The 27,875-nt window shown below is 34.1% G+C and overlaps 1 pseudogene; it reads right to left on the bottom strand.

The window, feature by feature from the left end:
- The window catches only part of LOC128163419 (polypeptide N-acetylgalactosaminyltransferase 5-like), an 86,858-nt pseudogene that overhangs the window by 47,983 nt on the left and 11,000 nt on the right, over positions 1–27,875 (bottom strand).

Raw genomic sequence — 27,875 nt, 5'->3', positions numbered from 1 at the left:
CGCGTAAACCAGTCCCTAAACCTCGTAAGAGTATAGCTGTTGGCCAACAACAGCATGTGGAAAATTGTCTTGCCATTATGGCTGACGTGATTAAATCATTGGTATAATGTGTTGTAAAAATAAATAATAATGAGTAAGTTTGCTTTGTATATATTGCTCGCTTTTGGAATAGGTACGATAGTGTGACACCTTTGACATTTTGACTGATAGTGAAATACCGCGGACGTAATACGTTTGAAATATCGGAACCCGCGATTATGTAAAGAAACCGTAAAACTTTGTCGTTGTTAGAAATTTAAAATTACTGATAAAATAATAAATGTAAAGATAAACATCTTGAGTTTGGACAAGGATGTTCTGGTTTTCATGGTTCATTATTACTTCCTCCTTACTATAATCGAGAAAGTCAATTTAATATGTCGGACTCCTTTCAAAATTTTATTGAGGGCATAAACACATACACACTTTGGGATCCCCTTAACATCAAATTTCCGGGGATGGGACACATTAAGATTCCCGATAAATTAAAGGATATTAAAGTTTTCCCTATGGACACACTAATGGCGGAATTGCCAGTAAGCACTGAACTACAACCTATGGAATCATTACCTTGGGTGGGAAGTCTTTGGTTTTATGTATTTTTGATTTTGGCAATAATAATTGTATTCGGAATTTGTATCATGAAACGTAAAACTATCAAAAAGTTAGGATATAAGTGCCGTGGTTGCTGGTCGGGTTGTCGAAAAAGGGGTGGTGACGGGGATGAGGAAAGTTCTGGCAGAGACAATTTGTCTGGTGTTAATCCTGATCAACGAAATTCCCAAGAGACTATTGAAATGAACCCCATAGTAAAGGACACTACAACCCCAAAGAGATCTTGCCGTTATGGAAAACCACGACGATCAATTGCAGACGCTCACGCTATTGGACCAATCACTGAAGAATTAGCATACCAGTTGACCGGAGAGAATAGGAACTCCGATTATCCGAGGCCTGAACGCTATGGACCGGACCCGGACTTGGCACGCGAATACCTTGCAGAAAGGGCGTTGATGTCTAAGAAATAGAGGAACGCAGTCGATGTTCCGCGAGGAGCAAACTCGCCATCCGCGCAGGAAGTGCCGTTGGTGTGCTTATGAAAATTGTGTATTCAATATGTTCAAATTTGTGAAAAATGTAAAATGTTTTTGAAATAATTATGTAATGTTATATTTGAAATCAAATGTGGTGAGCTGAGAACTGCGAATGGAATTCTTCGAATCCGAATTACACAACGTTTTCTTGATTATCGTTCCGATTATTTGAAATGGATGCAATTGCGTGATACCGATAACTTTAGTGTAACTTTTATGTACGCTGGACTGTGTAACATTTATATATGCTTATGTATTTTATTATAATTCTAGCGGCGCTTATGCTTGAATTAACATTTTTTAATGGACTTTATATGTTACCTGTGTGGAACTTTGGACATTGGACACTTCTGATTGCATTTGATTGCAATTATATTTGATTTTGATTATTTTGTATTGATTAATATTGTTGTCAAAAGTATATATGATTATTAATGACTTTTGCATGAATTGCTAAACAATTATATATTGTCATGAGTGAAGTATACATATTTGTTGACAGACTATTATTGTGTCTCAAGCCGGTATAGGAAATTGGTCACTTCATTCAACCTCTTAACATAGATGTTCTGACCGGTGTGTCACCAGGAAGTTCATCTGACCTAGAAGAGTTTGAAGGATAATTTCGAACATCGGGCACCTGGCGAAAGAAATCTCCCTCGGGGATATTTCTTTTGTTAGGGGGACGTATGTAACCAGATAGCCGTATATATATGAAATATAATTTTATGATTGTATTCTGCTTTACGTTAATTAGTCATTAGCTTATTGTGCACTCGATACGAAATAAGTGTATAGTGAACAATGTTAAAGGTCATTGACCGAAAGGGACAACTGCGTAGTTAGAACTCGTGGTGTTAGCGGAATGACCAGGAAGAATAAAACTCTCGATGGTGATTGGACTTTGGAAAGTGGTCAACGGATGCAAGACTCTTAATTGTAATTAACATTTAACAATGGACTTCGTTATAAGTCACTTATGAACTGTGACCCGAAAGGATGTTCTAACAATTGATTATTTTATTTTACTGATTTATATACTTATGATTTGATTAATAATTAGTAGATGGATTTTGGATTGATAGCAGATTGATTATATATTGCTTTTATACCACTATACGATTGCAGTGCTTAATAAATATCATAAAACTCCAACTGACTTATGATTTCAAAAGTCTAAAGAATAACAACAGAAGGATCACAAAATTCTCACTAAGAGAGGACCCAACAAGAGATCAATTTCTCAACAGAAAATTTCCAATCATTTTTATTTAAAAAAGGTTAAAACTTGAATTCCTAACTATAACTGTGAAATGAATTTCTATTTTTACAAGAATTATGAAATAATTAATTTTGTTCAATAAATTAATCAATGCAAAATTCCATAAAAATATGGTTTTATTTAAGAGATTGTAATTCACACAATTACGCTTTAACTCTTTTATAAGCTGTTATATTTGCAAACAACAGTTGGTTTAAGGAGTCTGGATCATAGTAAATTATTGGTCCATAAAATCATCTTGATCATAAATAATTTTACAACACCATCATCTCAGTTTATTAATATCTTGTCTCAGAATAAAACTCAGCAGTCTTTTGTCAACCTATTGATTGAATTGCACTTCAGTTCACATTCACTGAGCAATTAAACTTGATCATCTTTATGCGGAGATAAAAAAAAAAAATACTGTAAAATGGTAACAACCATTAAGCCTAATTAATTGTTTGATTACAAAAGACACATAAATATATTAAGATGAAAGTGTTGATAATTAATTTTTTTTTTTTTTTATAAATACTGTAAAATGGCAACAACCATTAAGCCTTATAATTAATTGTTTGATTACAAAAGACACATAAATATATTAAGATAAAAGTGTTGATAATTTTTTTTTTTTTATAGAAAGTTTGAAATTAATCAATATCCAAGAAAGACAGTCAAGGAAGTGCAAATTGCCTAGTAACAAGATTTGTGATTTTAGCAGAAGGCACACATTTAATGTTGTTAAGACATTCAAGATCAGGAGCGTTAAATCAGAAATCTAGTAAGAATAAAATATTCATGTGAAACATCATACAGGAGTGATGCCTCTCTATCACAAAAAAAAAAATTAAAAAAAATCGCAACTTGAGACGATTTGAGAAAAACACCCACCTAACGGGCTTGACAAGTGCCAGCGGATCATTACGATCGTAATCAGACGGCCGCGGCATCCAATCAAAAGTCAGCTGCCAGTTAAATTTGCCCACAAATATACTTTTAGCAGGCGTGCCTCTTAACGTGAGATCGTCATCCTTAATCGTTTCTATGACCGGGGTTACCACGTGCTGCTTTCCCTCCGCTATCCGAGCGAGCAATGGTTCGAGCCAGCCTGCACTCAGTGAAAACAAGAAAGAAATTAACTACTCTGTGTTCTGTTCGTAGCTATATTCAAACTGTGTCTGTTGTCTTTAGTCGGCTTGGACCTGTGGACTCGCTCCTCCAGAAACTGCCACTGATGTAGATAAAATTACAGGACTGCCGAACTTTGATCTAGGATTTCAATTTTGGATTCTTTATATGTATATAAATATGTATTAACATTCTGGGACTTATCACATTGATATATAAATTTCTGGAACTTCCAAGTTTTACAAACACTGAAAATTTAAGCTCATGGATTGAGTAATTATGCTTATTGTATCTGAATAAATAGTGTGACGAGCAGATAATGATACAAATTTCGAGTTCTTAAGCTTCCTCAGCTTTAAGCCCTATATTTCAATAGGCTTTCATAGGGCAAAACTACAGTAACCTTGGAAAAACTTAATGACATTATTAATACTAATTCATACAAATTTTTGATCCTGAAGACACATAATCTGCTGTTGAAAAATCACAAAGGAGGGAAAAAAAATTTCACAAAGGGAAAAAAATTTCACTTTTTTGCCTGCATAAAGATTTTTTTGTATGTTTATATTTCAATATCTGATGACAAGATCAAAGCAAACAAAGCAAAGACTATCCCAGAGTGTCAATTCACAAGATTAGTCAGTCATCAACGACATATGGACGAAAAGACAAAAGAAATTATTCGATCCTTATTATATAATCAATGACAACAAAGAAGCTCAGATCAACAGCTGCTACCAACTTTGACAAGATGTATTCGAAAAAGAAAAAAAAAATTAACACTTGTAAATCAGGACTGTCTTATTCCAACTGCGTCATTTCTGAAACTGGACAGCCATAGTCGAGTCTCTCCCACACACACACATATCGTATTGTTGTTGGGCTCGCGACCCTAAGTCCCTCCACGTGAACCCTGGCAACATCTGTCTGAGATCCGAATCAGATCAAATCACAGCAAGAAAATTGACGTCGACTTCAAAAAGCCATATATAACTGTGTACTTTGTTACACATCACACAAAAAGATTAAAATTCTTTTTTCCCCGTTTATCAATGGTTGTACATGTACTTCACTACATTTATGAATTCATTGGGTTTTCTCCGGGTATTCCAGCTTCTTCCCACACCAATGACCCCCTCGCATTAACACCCGTGCCAACGAGAGATATTCATATAAGTTCTATAACTTGTTTATCAATCGTTGTAAAATATTAAATAAAGTTCAGAGTTTTTTTTCAATTCATTGAAAACTTGTCAATAACGAAATGTTCTTCTCTTAATTGTGGTGAAGAAAAGATGAAAGACATTTTAGTTTACAATGTCATCTTGCTGGAAAAATTGATTTTGATTGCTACTGATATTATGATAACAGCAAGACCATTAATTATACAGAACTCTATACTTGATATTAATTGGCCTTAATTACCGGTAATGGAGTAACTCTTGTCCAAATGATAACTGTTTTAAAAACATTTCCATAAAGACGATAGTTCTCATATCATAGTTTTTAATTTTTGTTGCTTGATTCGTACAAAACAATAATAGTTACCGTTAAACTTAACATAACTAAGAAACAAAGCAATAGAATATCTCAAGTGTGCTTAAATCATTTGAAACTTGTCCGAGATCTATATCATATGGACGTCAAATTTTTAAAGCCAAAATATGATAGACATTCATTGGCATTCGACAAAGAAAAAATAATATATTAAGTGCACATTATATATGCAAACCATATCATTTTTTTTTTTTTGGAAAAAAAAGTTTAATAAAAAGTTCTAGTGTACATGTATATATAAAAATATAAAAATTGTGCAGACCCAAATACACCAAGAGATTGAGACAGTATAATAGATTAAGATGCTAAAATTGGCAGTACAACAAATACCAGAAGATTACGGTACACAGATAATATCAACCCTCTAGTGCAGATTTATATACCTAATAGCTCTTAAGCTTGTCTTATTCTGGGAGTTATAGTAACGATTGTGAGGTTTGGCCGATTTCCATCGGAAGACCATGCTCCAATCAAAGCCCCCGACAGAGTACTGATTCAGACTCTGGAAGTACAAGGTCTCCGCCAGAATGTTGTCGATAACGGGACAAACAACTTTTTTACGATCTGTAGCAATTCGGTCGAGAAGGGGCTCCAGCCAACCTGTATGTCAAAATTAAAGTTTTCTGATCAATAGCTGCCTTTTACTTTCCATTAAAGCGTCTTGTATAAAAATAACAATGATTTTTGGTGCAAAAAAGATTTTGCAGCCCCACCTCACCCCCCTTTATCGCAGTGTCACCTATTCTACAACCTTGACCCCAAAACCCTGTTCCCTTTGAATGAGTATCTGTAATGTAGTGAAATTCATGTTTTCTTTTTAGGCATGGATGCAGATTTATATAAATGTTACAAGTAAATCCTAAAATAGATACAGTAGAAACCCTATATAATAAAAATCCAGGGGAGGAAAGGGGGGGGGGGGGTTGTCTATACCCTTTTGATCTGTTGGTTTGGGTTTTTTTTTTTCGACAATAAGAGTAGATGGACATAAAAGTAACCATACTTGGGAGTGCTACTTTAAACAAACTGTCAGTTTGCTTTGGAAATAGAAGCGTAATTGTTTTTCTCTATCAAACGCATTTTTATTTCCTATCCAAATTTTGCGTTTTCTTTTCAAACAAATTCCAAATTTTGCGTTTTCTTTTCAAACAAATGTTAGATCTTTCAAGGTATGTGTCAGCAAACACAACCACAGTAATAAGATTTTGCTTGATGTCCTCAGAAGAACCGATCATCTGAAAAAGGGTTGAAATCTATAGCTAAGTTGGCTCAGGCATTCTAAAAGGATGAAAAACATGCAAGGAAAACTGGAAACATAGAGGACAGACCAACAAACGGAGAGCTAAGGAATTCATCTGGCAGCAGGCTAGGTTTCAATTGTTTCTGAAGCATGGCTGAAAAACAAACTGAGAGCTAAGGTATTCATCTGGCAGATTAGCTTTTGCGATTCTGAAGCAAGGTTGAATTGTTCAGCCTTTTTGAAGGAAAAAGATGCTGGAAGTTGAAGGAGGAGGAAGGATTCAGTACATGTGTCTAGCCTTTTATTAATTTAAGTGCTAACTAGCAAAGATTTTGTGTAGCAGGCATTATCTTGCAAATTGCAAAAAGATTTTGGGTGAGTGGGGTCATAGCCCTGTAGAATGCAGCTAGCAGAGGAAAAATCACAAGGAGGCCACTGTGCGCCCCTTATAGACATGAGAAAAAAAACACCCTACAAAAAAAAAACCCATTGAAATCTGAAACCAACCTAATCGGGTCTACTTTACTGTTCATTTTGTCTTTGACATAGGACGGAATGGGCATCCAATTAAAAGTCAGATCCCAGTCAAACTTGCCGACGTGAATCTGGTCAGGATTGAACCAGGCGAACTGGAGCGTGTCGTCGTTAATGTTGCCGATGACCGGTGCAACTACATGTCGCTTATCCTCAGCGATTCTCCCCAGTAGAGGCTCCAGCCAGCCTGCAGAGTTTACGGAGAACAAAATCAAATTTTTTTCTCAAAAAAAAAAAAAATAAATAAACTCTACTGATTTCTTCTCTGCGACTGTAATCTAAATGCACCACTGTGCGCCAATGATCTGGTGTGACACATTGTGACTTTCTCTTTGCATTCTAAAGAGCCATTCATCACTCTGACACAATGTGAGCAGTTTTTCTGTCCCTCCTGAAACATACTGCATACGTAAAACAAGCAGGTATAAAAAAGTCAAAGACACCATGTTCACAAATGGTTGGCTTTTTTGTCACTCCATCCCTAATTTGGTTTGCAAAGGAAAGCCAGAAATTTAAAATCAACAACTCCATGTTCACAACTGTCATATTTTCTAACTCCTTAAAGCTGGTTGCACTGGAGAGCCAGAAATTGAGGACAAGAGAATTATGTTGGGAACATTAGCAAGGACATAGGAAATCAACAAGGCATAAAAAAACAGGTTAATTAACATTATAAATTGAATCAATTTCATGTCAGGTTGATGGTTGCAAGTATTTGGAATGCAAAGCATGATGTCATTTGAAGGCTAAACAATTATAAAGTGATGGAATACACACATGTTTATCAAAAATGCAGAAGGTCAATTGATGGATGCATGCTTTTTATGTTTATTTCACGCCGTAAAGACTTCATTAGCTTTTACTGCTTATTTAAGAAACCGATTTAATGAATAATTGAATTTTAGGAAGAAGATTAAAAGAAAAGATGAAAGAACTGTTGCATTGTTCATGAAGAAGGTGCCATTTGCGTTAATTGAAGTACGACTGTATCAGGCTTATAAGATTTGGACATGATCATTGTCCGATACATTCCGAGTTCTGTTAGTATTGTTGTGATCGAGTTAATTGCAAGGACTACTTTTGAATGAAAAGGCAAAGAGTACAAAGGCAAGAGAGAATTTATGACAGGACTCTAAGATCGGAAAAAATACAAAAGTGAAAGAACCTTAAATTTATCCTTAAGTTAAAAAAAAAACAATTAAAAAAAACACAGAAGACTATTTATTGATCAGCAGCCAAAGATTGAAATGAGATGCAAAGCTCTTTTTTTCCAAAAAGATTTTGGTTTTTTTTTTCATCTTAGAGAATTAAGACAGTGATAAAATTAGGGTGAAAAGGACTGCAGCAAAAAATGATTCCTTCATGGATAGAAAACTGATGGGATTTAAGACTGGTAATAAATGTCGCTCGTGCTAATTAGTAAAACCTTTCCAATGCCGCTGCTGCTCTAAGTATTAATTGAATTCCCATTCCCATGCAGGCGTTATTATAACATGTACAATACAGAGCATTTCTCCTAGAGGCCCTTACTTGCAGGTACGAAAGTACCAATATAGCCATGCCGCTCATGCAACCACTGAGCATGCAATTCTAAAGTATCTCTCTTAACGAAAAATGACACAACTATATAAGTGCAACGTACAATCTCAACCTAAGCCCTTATATACACAACACTGAATCCAAAGGACAACTTTCTCGTGCAGCACAGAGCAATGAATACCTGACAGGGAGGTAATCTTTGAAACTTCTGCGCTTGCGTTCGTATTCGGGGATCGCATGCCAGTTAAACTGCATGTTCCAATCAAAACCCCCGATACTTGTGGCTCTGGCATTGCCATACTGATATTTGAAGGAGTCGTCTTCGATTACATCGATTACGGGACAAACGACAATGGATTTGTTTTCTGCAATTCGATCTAGGAGAGGTTCGAGCCAACCTATAAAGGGCACATAACTTCTTGTTATAAAACTGATAGTAAAAGTCAACCTTATTTTTTTAAAGAATGGATGATGTTTGGTTACACTTTGATGAAGTCACCTGAAATTTAATCGTGTCTGAAAATGATATCAATTAGTAAATAATTTCATACTTCCAACATGATATAAACTGAAAAGAAAAATGTAACTTAACCAATGATTATATGCTAATGAACATGACAAAAGATAAGATGTAATTTCTAAAACATGTTGTTAAAGCACGCTTTCAAATTGAAAATATTAATCCAATTCAAAACTTTTTATCAAAACCATAGTACAAAAACAACCTAACTGTTCAAATATATTAGTTTAAGTTCATATCATGACCAAAAACACGAAAGAACAATGTTATAATTCCAACATTTAAAGTTCTGTACAAACATACATATTAAGTTCTTATTAACCGAAAGATGGATTGGAAATTTTGTGACTGTCAAACTTTTTTTTTTTTTGATTTATTGACAATGAACTCTATGTTACCTTCAGCGCATTCGCAGTGCGAGTCCAGATATGTCAGCACCTCTCCTGTTGCTACGGAGTAACCAAGGAGACGTGCCCGGATCAGCCCCTCCCTTTTCTTCGTTCTCACGACCTTGACCTTTTGCAGCTTGGCTGCGTACTCTTCCAATGGTTGCTTCAAGTGGTCTAGAAATAAAAGAAACATTTGAACGATAACAAAATTTATTCATATCAATACCAATAAGGCCCTCAATAAAGTCTTTCATATTTGTTTGAATGAAAAAATACAATTTAAATCTTTAAAAATTATTTCTATGAACAGGTGCAAATTTATTCCTACAGATGATAAACCTTTTTAAAAATCCTTTCATATTTGTATAAAAAAGAAAAATAATATATATATAAAAAAAATCAAAATGATTAACGATACATATTATTGTACCAAAAAAAAACCCTTCACTGTAAATTCCTGATTAAACACGAGGAATTAATATCCGCGTAAAATCGCGAGAAGCCCATCTCGCAAATTCTAATATCTCGCTTTTAATTTTGGGATACATGTAAACTACATGAAACAATGATAAAATTTCGGCATTCGTGATTTTATGTTCTCACGATTTGTTGGTAAATCATCGAATTGCGGAATTAAGTACTCGCATAAAATAAGGAATCTACAGTTTATGAGAGATTGCTTACCCAAAATATATTATTTATATTATTCATTCATATTATTCAAGTAAAGTTTGTAGGTGGAAATAATTCCCATTAAGACATGCATGTATGGGATGCTGTAATTAACCAACAAAAAAACCCTTAGCAATTTAAATATACTTACTGTTCTTCAAATTAATTTTTCAAATCTTACTTAAACATTTTTTTTTTAAATTTAAATGAAAAAAACCTACTGAAAAAAGCAGGCATACAAGGTTACAGCAAATCTAAAAATATCTCATGCCTGACAAATACAAATAGAGTAATATTAAATTATAATTTTAAATCTTCAAAAATTAACATATCTTCCCCGAGGCCCATCCCAAAAAACAAATGTGCTGGGCCGACATTGTAATTTTATTATTTTAGAAATATGCTAAACAGACAGGTACCAATGCCATGAAAAATTGCTCGCATTGAATTGTCTCAGCGATATTTATTTCAAATTATTCCTATAGCTCTGCCATCAATCTTGAACCGACGGAGATTAATCAAAAGTGACGCGTTGTGGTTGATCCTCAAACATGTTGGGGTTTTGTTTTAAATCAATTAAAATCGTTTAACATTTCGTCTTTTGGCACCCCCCGAGTCAATCATCAATCAAAACTAAGTATATATATGCACATACTGAATATATATACACCATTTTCAAATGCTACGAAAACCTCTTCAACTTCATACACCTACATTCCTCATTATATTCGTGATATTTCGTAACTTAAAAGCATGTTTTTTTGCAATAGCAGTGGGCAAATTGGAAATCGATGAAATATTGACTAAATAAATGCTGATGGGAATCTAAATATGCAATGTTTTCTGACAGACCTTTTAACCTCCCATCAGCAAAACAAACTTTGTATCAATAATTAAATAAATGCTGTTGGGAATGCAAATTTTTATCAATTCTTCCCACATCATAACATAAAAAAAACAAAAAAACAAAAAAAAAACCGCTTTTTCTGAAAGAAAAAAATTATCATCCTGAATTCAACACCTGGGGTGTCTGTCCAAGGAGCAACAGCTTTTGAAAGGCAACAACATGGTAAGATGAAACTTAGCAAATATGAGCCATGATTGATTTTAGACAACTTTGTTAGGCATGTTTACTACTCATAAACTTGTTCGCAAGTGGTACGTGCTTCTAACAGTTTTACGCGTCAATTAATTCCTTATTTAGGAATTTACAGTATATAACAGTTAATAAGAGGTTAATGTTAACCATGAAATGCGCAATATATTTTTAATTCATTTACCCATGTCTGAGAAGTCATCAACCAAGATGATTTCCTTCAGCAGGTGGGGAGGGGATCGGTCGATGATGCTGTGTACCGTACGCAGAAGAACGGACCAAGCCTCGTTATGGAAACACACCACCACGCTCGTGTCCGGCAGATTGTCTTTGTACTTCAAGTCCTTACATCTACAAACCATTCATAGAATATTACCTAACACCAATCAAAATCTTCTTTTTTTTTACAAAGTAGAACAAATGTTATGATCTCATTAATTATATTTCTTTGTCCATTATAATAGATATTAGGCATGAAACTTGTGAAAACTAATCTCTAAAAAATTACATTTATTTTTTTTTATTCCATTGTGAGGCATGATTAGAGATTATACAAGTTTGAAAATATTTTATCAATACTATCATACATACATGTACATTAATTGTGTAGCAGAAATTCAGATGAATCATATAATTATCAAATAAGTGCAGCCTCATGCACTATAAGTAACTACAAGAGAAAATGTTGGGGTGTTCTTCTATTTGAAACAATAAAAGAACTCCATCAAATCTGACCATTCAAATCATTTCAAGGCAATTAACCTTCAAAAAGTTTTCTCACAAAGGAAAATATCTATTTTTTTCTAATCCTTTGATCATATACTGCAAAGTTAAACATTAATTGCTTCAAATAGCAATTTTAAAACCAGCTGAGCACTATGTCATTTTGCCAATCAATTCTTTCCCTCGGAAGATGAAATATTTTAATTACAATGAAAAGACCCATATAGAATTATAGGCTATTAACGTAACAATTAAAAGAAATGGGAGCATGATAATACTGCCTTCAAAAGTTAAAAACTCATATTACGGATCCACAAAATACCCCCTTGGGCTTTCTTGTTCACTTCTGAAGCACCCAAATAACCTAAGACTTTTCAGTAATGATCATTAAAAAGACTTTAAAAAGACAATTTTTTCTCTGAAAATTGATTTGACGGACTGCTTATTATTGCAGAAAAGCCAGTAATTAACAAAAGCTGAGGATATGCAGCGAGCATCTAAATAGGACAAACTGCATACTACGGAACCTCAATGCATTCAACTTTAGCACAGTGACGTAATGAGAAGCCAATAAATGGCGGAGAAAAAAATTTAACCGGATAAACCGCAGCACGCTAATTCTCTCTGACATTCCCATCTTCCTCTCTCTCTCTGCATGGATCATAATTGTACCATGTTCACTTTATGCATCATAAAGTGAACCTAAAACGGTGTTTAGAACCGACATTTTCTCTCCATTTATTCCTCAGATGCACATAATAAATGGGAAAATGAGACCATGGAGAAGTAAGAATGCGATGACACGCTGAAATTTCATCCAGTCAACTGATATTAATCCAATTACATGCAATGGCGAAAAAAATCAGATAATAGTTACCAAAAAATATTTACATTTTAAGTAATCTGGTCGGATCAAAATTTTCTAATTCCTCATCCTCTGAGCTTATATTTCAGGAATATGTGAAAATCATGCGATTGGATATTAACTTAATGTACATGTTACATTGAGTCATCAGGGATTCAAAATTGCATGAATTTTCTGAAATCAACTTAATTTTTTTTTTTTAACTCTAAATAGTCTTGCTGATAAGAATGATTAGATTTAAAACACATAATCACTAAAACAAATGCATTAATTTCATGCTCAGATATCAAACCTATGACAAAGGGGTGATTTAATATAAACAAAGTTGCATTAATATTGGTTCCACAGAATGCAATCCACAATGCACAAAATTTGCAAAAAATCAGTAGAATATTATCATAGCAATCAGAATAGTCTGATTGCTATGATAATATTCTACTCGCATTGAATGAAAAATTAACATTCACTGGTATTTGGAGAGATATTTAGTGTTCCACACAAAGTAGAGAGTGGAAAGATAATGTGTCCTCAATAAAAAAAAATGGAGAGTGGAGATATTGGGTTCTCCACACAGTGAAGAATTGGAGATAATGGGTCCTCCATACAAAATAGAGAGTTTGGATATTGGGTAATCCACATATCAAAGAATAGAGATATTGGGTTCTCCACACAGTGAAGAAAAGAGAGAAACACAAAGTGGAATGAGGGAGATTATGGGTGCTTCTAGAACGTGGAGAGATTACAGATGTGAAAATTATAGAGATAAAAGGTGCCACACACAGAGTGGAATGTGGAGAAATTAATGTTACTGTAGGTAATTCCACACACAGTAAATTGTGGGCTGCACTACAAAGTGAAGAGTGGAAAGATAATGGGTGCCCCACGCAAGGTGGAAAGAGGAGTGATTAATATGGGCCACTCCACACAGTAAATTGACAATGGGTTACTGATCCACACAGTGGAGAAATTAACACTGGTGGAGAGATTATGTGTTTCTCTATACACAATGAAGATACTTGCATAAGTATTGTTGTTGATCCACACACAGTGAGCACAAAGTGATGACATTAAGGGTTGTTTGATCCACTCAAAGTGGAGCATGGGGGGGGACACTTACTCTGGGTCGCGGACGTCGGGTAGGGAGCGGTGCAGTGAGATCATGTCACTGGCGTACTGGTTAAACGCATTCTTCTGCCAGCCGTCGTCAAACTTCTTCTTCTCCTCTGGAGACAGCTTGTCCTTGTCTATCACCACCGCCTTGCCACCCTCACCTACAACGAGAAAATCAAACATGGTGGTTAATTGGCTCAGCAAGTGAATCTTTTTATAATCTTATCTTTTTTTAATAGTGGGGGGGGGTGTGTGTGTGTGTGTCATTTGCTTTGCCACCTTCACCTTCGAACATGTAAATCAAACATGGTGGTAATTCGTCTCAGCAAGTTTTTTTAATATCATAATTTTTTGGTTGTTGCTTTACTTGCGTAGTAGCCTTTACTTTCAAACAGAAGATCAAACATTGTGGTAAATTGTATGGAGTCGACAATTCTATATTTTTAATTTCATTTTTCTTTTTTTCTTTTTGCTTTAATTTAAATTGCTTTGCAATGTTCAATGTACATGTATGATAAATGTATATTAATGCATATGTAAACTGTAAAAGCAGAAATTTCTATTATCATATCCTATCCTTTCCAATACATCAGAATCCAACTGTTCAGCTAAGAAGCTAATGAAAGCAGACAGAAAGAAGAAAATGGCAACATATATCACCAACCCCCAAGAGACCAAAGTACATCAGATCCACACAATAAGACAGTGCACAACCCAAATAGGACCATCTATCAACAAAAGAAACTGTGTTTTGTCCAACAATTCTCCATTAGCTAACAACACTGTAAGCTCTCACTTTAGAGCCTCTTTCCTTTTAAAGCTTTCTAAGGAGCCGAGAAAGCGAGAGAGAAGGAAATTTACGGAGAGCACAGACATAGGGAGGAAAGTCTTCAATCCTCTGCTGTTTTATGCTGTCAAGCCAATACATCAAACCTCGTTAATGTTGTCCGCGATTATCCAAGCCGCCATCAAGTAATCAAATAGATTTCAAAACTCGTTACAAAGCAGGGATCAAGCCACTAGAAGACGAAGGGGAAAAAAAAACACAGTCCAGACGATATATAAGGCTTTTTGTGCCGTTCCCGATAAATTCCATAACAGTAAAACCTAGTCACCGCTGACAGAAAGTTTTTCTTGATTTATCTTGAAAGGAGCATCTTGATTAATCTTGGAAGGAAATGAGTGAGGCAATTCAGCTCAAATATAGTTTCATTCCCACTTTTCTACGACTTTTTTCTTCCCGACATTATACCCAGACCTAAATTTTATTCTTTTAACTAAAGCACATACTATTTAATATAAAATCGTAGTTTGGATGAAAAAATATCAGTTAAAAAAGATTCTTGACAAAATCATTAAAAAGAAAAACAAAGATATTGAAAATGAGTGTCTTTCAACCTCTGATTTCCGAATACATTGGAGGAAGGTTATGACATTCGAGTACCAGACTTTTCGAAAACAAACACTAATAATTTCGAAGACTTTCAAGGACTCCTCCACCTGTATCGCTTTGAATGTCTTTAAAATACCACTGTGAAGATTTCAGATTCTCAAGACTTTATGCTAACCATGCAAAACAATTTCTGCACATCTAAGGTCTTTTTACTTTAAATTTGCACTTTCATTATTGATTGCAAAACTGGATTTTCTGCTTTCTAGTACATGTATTTGGCAGATGCAGTTGGATCTTTCTGGCTATAAATAACGTGTGTACCCCAGTATTGAGAAATCCTGTCAGCTATTTATCATTCAGTTTAAAGCACCAACATGAACTAATATAATACTCTGACAATAGTACTTTGTGAGAGCTCAATTATAAGCATTTTTAAACAACTAGGACAAATTACAGATATATATTTTGACAACACCACACCATTAGATTCAAATTCAATTCCCTCCTGAAAACCAGAATAATTTGGATTGATGATGAGAAAGAACAAAGCGTTCTAACTTAGTCATTTTGGCCTGTCTTGCACATCTCCAGAGGTTTGCTATAATCCAGTTTTACTGCATGCAAGCAAATTTATTACATTACATAAGCAGTGCCAGCCTAATCTGTCTTGTTTCTCTTTGCCAGATGTGACCATACTTTCAAGGGGGATTTTATGCAAGGAATATTTTTAATAAATTCAGTAAGAAAAGGTTATCATTTTACCTCATTGACTCTTTGATAAATGTCATTTTCATTACACTGTGAGGAAATATTCAACAGCTGACTTAGATCTTTCTCGCGTTCATTTGTGTTACTTTATTTGAAACCAGTATACTGAGATACTGTAAATTCCTTATAAAACGCGACAAATTTATGTACGCCTAAAATCACGAGAAGCATATCCCTCGCTGATTTTAATACCTCACTATTATTTTCTGAGACTTGAGAACTATCAGAAATATGAATACATCTGCTTTCGCGATTTTATATTATCACGATTTGATACAAAACAGCAGGATCGTGGAATTAAGTACTCACGTGATATAAGGAATTTACAGTACAGAACTGAGATTAAGTTTTGCTTAATCAACATGAAACAAACCAAAAAATTTTCTTTTTCAAATGCATTTTCATATTTCAAACAACCATAAAATCAATCCAATTTCGCAAAATAAAATTTAGATGGGAATAGGCTTCAAAGAAAACCTTTAATAAATTACGAAAAGTAATCATGCAAATTTGATGTCTATTTTGAATGATGTATTAGTTTAAATTTTAAGTATATGCATTCCACTTTGAAATTCAGTTGTCTAATCATATCAAAAGTGAGAGCAATAGAAATATATATATAGCTTTCTCTTTATCAATTATCAAGTAGAGTTCATCAGTTCATAATTATGAAGTATCTTTCAATCGTGAAAACCTAATTTTTAAAAACAAAAACTATTTCTCTTTGCATATCAAGGTGCCGGCAAATCAAACCAGGTACATTCTCAATCAAAATTCCTCAAACTGAACTGATAGGCCACGACATTAAGAAGTAATTTGAGTTACATCTCAACAACGTTGCTAGTGAATTTATACCTGGTGCATTTGGGTCCACGTAAGGCCTCTCTGGCAAAGACTGCTTCTGTTTGTACCGTAGCGTATCTTCCTTTTTGGCAGACTCACGCCCGGTATCTTCTCGCTGTTGCCTATTCTCGTGCATGTCTAACTGAATTTTATTCGCCAAATTCTGCTTCTCCTCTTCGTGAATTTTGCGATCGTGTCTTAATTTATCACCATCACCAAAATGTATATGATTATCGGGCGGGGGAACGATGTCTTTTTCTCTGTGGATCACTTCGCGTTCCTGACGTTTCTCAGTGTCACTGTCACTGTTCGAGAGCTTGCCCTGATATGTTGTAAATATCACAATTAAGAACCATAAGGCTGGAATTCCGACGATGAATTTGAAAATGAGACCCCGTTTTCTTCGGTAGAAGCTGGCCATTGTGTCACGATTATTGCTGAGATCTTAAGTTCTGTCAAATAAGGAGTTCTTTCCCTTTGCAGTGTGTGGTGTCAAGACATCTTGCTCTTTTTATCTGAAAAATATACAAAAAATTATGTTTATGAAAATCGTCAAGCTATTAAATAATTAAATATCATATTTTCTAGTTGTCTATAATGTCAGTTTTTCTTGCATATTCAGCTATGAGTTTGGTTTCGAGGCAGGGTTACTAAATTAATTCAAAATGGAATTCACTACAATGTTTTAAAAACTATAAAATGTATAACAGAGAAAAAGGTCTCACTAAAAATACATGCAGAGAAATAAATCATAAATTGTCTGCAATTACCATATCCCTTTAAATTTTCTGATTCTACATAATGATACAGAAAATATTTTCTATTGGATAACGTACAGCCTAGTCGATTGATAACTTTTTTTGTGGACATTTATTGTAATCAATCATCAATGATTTAAACATGAGAGTGAGATAAATTCCTCAATATTTCTGCATTATTTCCTGTATGAATGGTATAATCTAAAAATATACAACACTATGATGAAAATAATATGGAAGTTAGAATATAGATTAGTCATATAAATCATACCTAAGGCTATAGATATAAGTTCACATACTTCTGCATCATAAAAATTATTTTAAGGGAGATATTAATATTTCATGCCAATGCTTATAAAAGTTTAAACATTAAGCTTCGAAACATTCGAGACTTTTAAGCATTCTGCCATCATAACAGCAATAAATCTGCATAAGTCAGTCAGTATAATTTTTAATACATAATATATCTCTGGTAAAAATTTATGGGCAGAATTCACACAGATTATGAAAATTATTTATAAATATAAAAGAATCTACATAGAAATATACAAATATTTATAGAGTCTTTGACAATAGTGGTTTTGTTTTAATAAAAAAAATTTTTTATCTGCAGATGTGCAGAAGTCATGAATTTCAGTAACAAATGTTCTGAGTGTCTATAAGATCTGGCTGTCATTTCAAATGCATTTCTTATTCAAAATAGTACTCCCTAACTTAACATACAATGGGACAAAAGAAAACCACAACATTTCGGACTAAAAAAATACAAGATTACCTTATAACCATTAATCAGCCCCCAAATTTTAGAAACCCCTGGCCCACAGACAGTTATAACACTACGCCATTTTAACATGAGCAGTGCAATAGCAGTGAACTACTACTGACATAGTCATTCGTACAGGCAAAGTGAAAAATGATAACTGCATGATCAGAAAATTGTCTAACCTGAAAGGATGGATTATATAATTATATAAGACGTACTGATCTATTAATTATCGTCCATGACCAATGCCATATATTTACATGACTTTGTAACAATTTTATCCTAATGTTTAACTGAAATGACTACACATATATTAAATACAATTTACAATAGATAACGAAATTTTTTAACATGCAATTTTTTTTATTTTTCTATTTTTTTTTTGGGGGGGGGGGGGGGGAGGGGGGAAGAAGGAGGCGGAGGGGGGAAGCATCTATAGGATTCGACATCAACAGTGTATAGTAATTAAGATATACTTATAGTCGAAATTAGTGACCAACTCCAGCCTATTGTATAAAACATCAGTGCTTGTATTGTCCGACCTGATTCATAGAACAATAAATCGTTGTGACCATGAGCCCATAAAAACAACAACAACAACCCCTACTATTAAAAAAAAAAAAACAAAGAATAAATACATCACTTTCTGAACAATAGACAATTACCATAGGTAACTTGACCACACATATACTATTAAAACATTCCGCCCATTCTTAAAAGACAAGCATATAAATCAGGACAATTCCAACCATAAGACTGTAGTTACTGTAATAGTGAATACAAAAAACCTGGTAATTCTCTTCTCAGGCTAGCAAACATTAAGAAACTAATGTCTGAATGCGATTCAACACAGATGCAGCTTTGAAATTTAAAATCAGACTGAACTTTGTAAGCATTTATAAATGTCCCCATAATACATCATTTCAACTTGGGATATAAGTATTCAACATTCATCAGGTATTATGCAAGTACAATGTATATGGTGTTAAAAAAAAAATTAAAAGGGGATAAAACTTCATTTTGTGTTGAAAATGAATGTTCCTTATTTGAAGACTTCCAATATGTACATGCATTTACACATGCACTAGGTCCTGATGCAATCTAATTAAAATTAGATCTTCGATCCGCTCCTCATAGCGATCTATTAGGAGCTGATCAAAGATCTAATTTTAACTAGAATTTGGTCAGGATGTATTCACATTTCATTTACCATCAGGATGCAGTTGCAGTCCTTATACAGATATATTAAAAAAGCCATTAAAAAATATTGCTAGATACTTACTAGAAATTGTTATTAATTCAACAACTCATGCACTCCAATTATCAATGACATTTTTTTAAAAGTACAATATAGCCAAACCCCCATTATTATTTACAGTACAAATTAACAATAAAAAGTCAAGATAATTTCTATCTGTCCAAAATGATTTATGCCTGCAATTTCTGTTACAATGTAAAATAAAGATAAAATGTGAAAAATACACTACTGTTACTGCAAACAATAAATAAATTGCATGAATTGTTACCATTAATACAAAGGGAGGACCATTAAAGCTAAATATATACAAATTAATTCCCCAGCCTGTAAGTAGAACTTGCTATAATTATCAGACTGTGTGGGGTGGGCATCCCTTAGGGATCTCCCCCCACAACTTTTATTGGACAGGTTTATGGATGCAATTTGTCGGACCCCTGATGCAAACCCTAAACTTCCCAAACCAAGATGGGGGTGTTAAAAACAGAAAGCTAGCAACCTCCCCCCCCCCCAACCCAATTCCAGGAGGAGATGGTGGTAAAGGGGTTGGGGGAGTTGGGTTAGAAGGGGCTCGAGGCTACAGAATTTCTGGGACAATACTGTCATTGTCATATTGTCCCGATGTGCTGCATTTAGTTGTCAGATTGAATGACATTTACACTGTGTTAAGGTCATTGGTTATATACAGTAAACATTGAAGGTCTCAACTGACACAATACAGTAATCACTCAGGTTGCACTGTGTTTAAAATGGAGAGAGAGAGAGCGAGAGAGAGAGAGAGAGAGAGAGAGAGAGAGAGATGAATGAGAGAAAGAGATATGAATGAATGAATGAATGAATGAATGAAATATAGATGGATGGATAGAGTGAGAGAGCAAGAGGGAAAGAGAGAGAGAGGGGGGATATTTGTCAAAGCATTATTCAGATTGTAATTTCTTCTAAAAGTGGATATACATTATTACATGAAACTGCTGACCCAACAGCTGTCTTGACAAGTAATTAAATTTGAATAATGCAAAGTTAATTGTTTTGGAATTAAAACCAGAAATGCAGTCTTACAACTTTACACATGTCTAAAGTGATGTTCAACAAGATTTATGAACACTCGTCTCAAGATTAAATCTAACCGCTAGATGCACATAAAACCGCAGCGCATGACTTTAGGTAATAGCATACCAGTCTTGACTGTCTCTTTGACATGACACATATCTCTCCATTTAATTGTTCCGTCATCTTGGCCATCGCTTTCTTTTATTTTTTCATTAAAAGATGCATGGCTCAATTTTTTTAAGCCCACTGCAATAACAAGTTGTCAGTCTTTTCTCCACAGTTCTGAAGTTTCTATTATTGTTATCACAAGAAAATTAATATTTCAATCTTCAGAAGACTCTATATAATGTTGATATTCAATTACACTTGCAGAAATATTCATGTCCATCTTGGCAATTTCAGAAAAGCAGTGACAGGCCTAAAGCTGAACATAATTGATACAGCACTTTATACAATATTTCCCCCATTTCATTCAGCAGTCTTTTTTCCCCTGAAATAGCCAGGTTTAAGCAGTGAATATCATTTTGCCAATCAAAAAAAAAACCCTATTGTGTCCATTACACTGTAGCTAATAAAATTATTAATGCTTCATTTCAAACTTACATTTGATATCATTTTTTAAATCTTTAAAGAATCAATTCATTCTCTTTCACTTATCACAAGTGCAGATCCAGGAGAAGGGGATAATGGTTGGGGGGGGGGGGGGGAGGGGGGTGTATATACATGTAAATTAGTTCTAACTAAGTGACAATGGACTACTGGGTCCCCACCCCCTCAGACCCACCCTTCCACCTTTTGTACTAGATCCATTATAATAAAGTATAGTTAAACAGAGTACAGTATTTGTTTAAAAATTTCGGGACATAACATGTGAGGGAGCTTGGGACAGTTATAAACAGAGTCAATAACCTTTGATGACAAATCTCAATCTATAAAATGGTTGTAAACAAATATATTACAAATTCATAATGGAAATAGCAAAAAAAAGGTATTCAGGTGAAATTATTTAACCACACCTAACCCCAACAGGTAAGCAAATTATGATCTTCCCTCATAAATATTTACTCTTTAAAATCAACTGGATCACGAACGCATTGACATTTTACAAGTAACTTGAACAAGCCCTCTTTACCCTTTATTACATACGAACAGTTTCTCAATGCTTTTTAACTCTACTTCCCGCCTACCGCTTATATAAGAAAATCTACTGCTTTTCTTCAAAATACGTTCCTTGTTTTGATAGATTAAAGTCATTTTGGAAACCATTGTGGTCAAAAAATCTCATTGGGTTTGAAATTAGTGCATGACTTTGAATCGGAGGCACACAATTTGTTTTTTGTTATTTTACATAGAAACTTTAATACATTTAAGTATGTAATGTAAGTACGTAATAAACTTAATGGTATCATCCCCATAGCCAGTCAAATAGGTATATTATATAATTTTACCTCTTTCATTTTAAAATTTCACATAATACCTGGACCTATACACTTATAACTTCTCCTGTGAGGAGCTCAAAGAAATTTTTTTATAATATACACAGTATTTTACGTACATCACACATTTCACAATGGCTGTTAAGATACAGGTATATATGGACCATTATTGATCGCCACTGCCTGCTCTAAATGGAGGACACTACGTTATGTTATAAATAAATTAAAATTGTCATCTCAAAGCCATCCATAAATCAAAAGTTTTTATTATTAAAAAAATTGAAAGATCAGAATTTGATCAACAACATATGTACCGCCTCTGGAACAATGCATCTAGTAATTAAAAAATTAGACGGCCCGATCGCTGTTGATAAAACATCCCATAAATAGAAATGGAGTGTTAAAAGTTGACGTCTAAACTCAGTAAACTGTCACCTAGCTTGTCAAATATTGACATCTACAGACGGTCACGTATACATGTATATATACAATCTTTTTTTTAAATTTTCATGCTTGATTTCCTACTGACATTTGCGATTGGTGAATCCTCTCATTTAAATTTGCATGCTCGACTTTTCAATTGACATTTGCGATTGCAGGTGAATCTTCTTACTGCCTTCATAAATTCATGTATCAAATAGCCCCCCCCCCCCAACCCCCCAATTCCAACCGAATTAAAAAAGGCATTACGATTTCCCTGTATCCTAGATAGTTGCAGAGACAATATTGTAGAAAAATAAAATAACTGTGCATTTACACAAGGCTGGGTGGTAACTATAATTTTGAAATTATATTCTAATTTTCTGGAAAAAAAATTAATATATTTGTAGCAGTTTAAGAATAAAGGAAAATATTCAAATTTCAAAAGTTTTAACATTTGCAATTTTTTCATTACTATATCAGCCAGAATAAAAAATCATATTTATAATTTTCAGGTCAATTCAATAGGTATTTAAGTTGATGACGTCTTAATTTTTATAGAACCGGTATTAAAAAAAACAAAACAACAATTAACAGGAAACTTACCGTTTCAAGACAAAATGTTAATTCCAAAACTGAATAAATTCCAAGCTATTCCAAAAAAAAAGTATAGAGTAATATCTTAAGATCCTCAAACTTGTGTAAAACCTTTTCCCTGAAAACCTGGAGTGAAGAAAACAAGCCTAGAGAATTGGAAAACCAACACTCGATGGTCTTCAAGAATAAGATGCGTAAGCTCTGAAATAATTTATGCAAACTATGGAGAACTAGGAGTTTCTCCCTTGTGAGTGACACCATTAGCTTACCGCAATGTTATAATAAAAAGATTAATTATCATACAAGAGTGTCATTCTTTAAAAAAAAAAAAAAATCTTGTCACATTTAAATACAGTTGCCTTTACTGCTATAAAACAGGTTTCTGCCATATGATGCAAATTATTTATCTCGATAAATGAAAAACCATTGCTGTACGTATTGAAACTTTCATCTCTGACACTGCACATGATCCAATTAAAACCTCTCTGTCACCAAATTAATAAGAATTCTCAATAGTTCTCAAAGGGAAATTTAACCTGAGACCTCTTTGACAAATATCAAAGATTCATATTACATAATTCAACTCCTTCAACTACAAACAGAAGTCAGATTCTTTACGAATATATATAACCATAGTAAATGAAAATGTTAATTTTTTCGTACTCTACTTTTATTTCTCTACCTTGCCAATCGCTTTTTCTCTTTAAACAATTTAATACTTTCTTTCTCTCTCTCTCTCTCTCTCTCTCCTGTAACAAAACTTTTTATTGCTCTCTTCTCTCTTTCATAATGCAGTGTAACCAAGTGTACCATATATTGCTCTCTGCTCTCTCTCATAATTCAGAGTAACTATAAGAGCAAGTTGAATAATGCAACACAAAAAAGCTGTTGCACTTCATAACGCTTATGAGTGGAAAAGGTGGGCACAGTATTCTAACAACTAATTAACACAAATCAATCACCTACAAAAGAATTGTTCTTCTTTACAGGATGAGCCTTGAATTGTTAAATGATTGACTCTTTTGTTGGCTGTGAGTAAATAATGATCCTGGACAAAGGCACCATATGTTACCCTGCACTGCTCCATCAATGATAAGGGTACGATATGTAACATCTTTTATTGCACGTACCTCAAATGCACTAAGGGCCTGTCGATCTTACAACATAAATCTATTTATTTTACAAGATGTTTTCCTTTAATTGTTGTTTTTCTAAAGACAAAATCGATCTTAATTTCAAATACTAAAGAATCATTTGAAAATTCTTTCACTTGTCAAAATTTAGACTTCATGTATTACTACGCACATCATATATCTTGTAGATAAGGAGATAAAGGGTGGGTGGAGGCTATAAAAATGTCAAATGAATCAATGACCGAAGCATCTTTTTCGATTAAAACAAAATGATAAAAAAATCAAATTTCATCAAGACCTTTTATAAATGAAAAATATAGCTTGCGATAAAAGGCCAGGATAATTACGAGATTTTAAAATCAGCATAATGAGGCAAGAGTAAATTGCAAGGAAATTCAGGAGCAAATATTTCCAAAAGTATAAAGATATTAAATATTTAAACAGCACAATTAATAACACAGCATGTTAATTATCATGTTTGTGGCGACTTTAACGCTTTAAAGCCTCCATCTTTAAATGAGTTTTTTCGACCTCTGCCCACACTATCATATAGGATTATTTCATCAATTACAGAAAACTAACATAGAAATACAGTTATTGTCAAAACCCCCCACTTTAACCTTAGTAAAAAAAACAAAAAACCACACAGCCAATAAGAAGGATAAAATCTCAACAATACCTGAGGTTTGAAATCTTGTCCATCAAACCACTAGTAGAATTGTACAAAGATTGCTTTATACCAGTAAATAATCATAAAAAAATCTTGCAAAAAGACACATTTTTTTTGTCTCATCAAAAATATCAATGTTGAGAATAACATCTTTAGTTTAAGAGTATGTGATATCATTGCTAAAAGATATTAAAAAATTTAGGTCAAGCAGAACTTTAAATAGCTTATACAAATGCCACAATTTGACAGTTCCATGCATGTTGTAAATGAGTTATTTTAGTTTATATTCTGTCAGATCAAATCACTGAAGACAGTATCAATCAGTTCTGTATTACTGACAGATAAAAACATGACAATTTGAATGCATGTGAAATTAACACTGAATCAGATATCATATGTCACTATAAGAAACCCCGAGACAAAAAGTCTATAAGTTTATAAGTCTGGAATCTTCAAAATTCTCAAAAATCAAAGCATTACCAATTTAAACTTTTTATATGAATGATGAAAATACCTGACAGGTAATTTTAAAATCCACATAATTATACAAAATTCCTGAAAATTGAAAATTAATTTCCGGCCAGATAATTCAAAGTGTTACAAATAACATCAAAAAATTTAAAACAAAATCCTACCCAATTTGCAGCTTGACTGTGAGACAAACCCACACAATCTGTTCATTTAAAATCCTCTGACTGCCACGTACAATTCCTTTATTTTAAAAAACTCAATACCTATTTTGAACCCGGACGCAAGAGTACTAGGGAGGCAGAATTAGCAACAAACAGGATCTACTTTTACACACACCTGACAGTTCGAACTTCCAGTCAGAGGGGAGAGCGGGTACCAGTATTACACTTGGGGACCAGTCCACTTTACCGTCGATACCTCTGCGAAAATTAAAAACTCTCCGGAAGAATCAAGGAATACCCAGTCCAGCTGCTTTATTCTCGGATAAGACTACACAGGGACTGACAAGCGCAAGAGTTTGAGAGTGGCTCACTTTGCAAGTTCCCTTTATCAATACTCCACTGATCAATTAATAATGTCCTTGTCGACGGAACTGAGAGGTTATGTGAGCTGGCCGTCACAATCCCATTGACTGACCATTTGTCTCTAAAACCTGCTCCGTGATAATGTCCTTCTAATAACATCAATAATATAATCGTTTTTACTAAACTCTTAGAGGTCAAACCATATAATATCAATATCACCATTGCTATGCTACCTACCTCTCCAAGTAAGGCCATTTCTTAAAGAAGTAGAGGTGGCCAGGTTTAGTTTTTAGGGTTTTTTTTATTGAAGGGCATTACGAATAGGGACTGAAACTAAATTAATGAGGAGAGACCTGCATGCCAATCTTAAGCTATCAATACTTGGTGTAATGTTGACTTAAACGTCTCTCACCGACCTAAAATTGTCTCTTATCAATCTGTATTTAGAAACTACCTACACCGCGCTAAACAAACCCTGTTCAATAAGACACTGTTCTCTTATCTCAGAGACCTGAACCGATTCCTCCACCTGAGCCAAAAAAAAAAAATTGACAGTATATTGATTGAAAATTTGAACCCAGAAAAGTAAAACAACAATGATTTGTTTGAGAGTCTGCATGAAATGGAAATATTGACATAGCTAGTTATAGTTATAGTAGCTAGAAGTATGTACACTGTATATCAAACCTTTCTATCAAGATTCGTTTGTTTCCTCCGAACTGGTCCAATGAAAAACATAACCATCGTTATAATGTCTATATATTGCATCATTCCTTTATGATCTTTTTTTCTCTCAAATATCAAGTGGTGATTGTGTAACAGTGTTGACAGCTGTCTGTCATTACAGTGGCTAATTTAATTGAAACATTGGCGTGTGTATAAATCAATCATGCAAATTCGTGAAATTGATTAAATGGGACTAACTGTCGAGAATGCTTTGCAGTCTTGGCATAATATTCAAGAGGAAAATTTTTTTTTTCCAATAGCCGTGATTCAAAACAGACATGATCAATAATAATCTACAAGAGGAATAATTTGTTTAAAGTCCTTTCCAGATTATTTCAGCTCAATAAATGGCTCGTCTGAGAACCAATTGACCGTTTTTACAAATTAAACCACTGCACGCTGGACATATTCAATACCTCTAACTAAACCTCGATTGGACAAGCTGTTATATTTAATGGCGAGATACAAGAGGACCTTAAATTATAAAGTTTCTCTGATTTTGACCCAAAATGTGGGTCTGAAAACATGTAGATCTCAGATCAATAATTTTTAGTACATTTATAAATACCCATAAGTAAAGACTAATATACTAATGGTATACAGATTTTCCTGTGTTCCTGAAAATTTTATAGTTGGTAAAAAGTAGGAAATATTTACTTCTGTGGTACTAATTTTTTCTAACTTCTAAAGCGCGTGCATGACAATCTCAAGACTTGTCAAGGGAAAAAAAACCCCAACAAATAGCAGGAAAAACAGATCCACAAATAACAGTCAACAATCAGTGGTTGCACATAGTCTACTATGAAAGTTCCCTCTAGGTTCCTATTGTCTGATTGAGATGCTATCGTACAGTTAAAATTCCCTGGAGGCATTCAGGTCGAGTCTAAAACTTTCTCCAAAACAAACATGGCCATCTAGCTGGGCATCTCAGGGGAGACGATCCGTCTGAAATAATAAAGTTTCCCTCCCTTTCTAAGTTATTTGTACCAGTATGGAATCCTGATTTCTATCAGGTCCGTTTAAGTCTGACAGCAGTGTGCTTGACGGTCCTTACTCCGTCCCTCTGAGACAAGGTGGTCAGGAAAAACACATGGCTCGACTTCACACAGTCAGACAGGCGACAGCCGGAAAGCACCGACGTTACATCCTGGGTCTTTATACCAAATAAACAGGGAAGATATTAATTTGGATCACTAACCAAATTCTCAAATCTGATGTTCAAAGGCTTTTGTCCCTGGTGTTTGCTTGGAGATCAAGATCCAATAAAAGATTGAAGGAGAGCTAAGGTATAATAATGC

The sequence above is a fragment of the Crassostrea angulata genome, chromosome 9, assembly GCF_025612915.1.
Source record: "Crassostrea angulata isolate pt1a10 chromosome 9, ASM2561291v2, whole genome shotgun sequence".
NCBI lineage: Eukaryota > Metazoa > Mollusca > Bivalvia > Ostreida > Ostreidae > Magallana > Magallana angulata.
The sequence above is the reverse complement of the archived record's forward strand: the minus strand, read 5'-3'. Positions and strand labels throughout refer to the sequence as shown.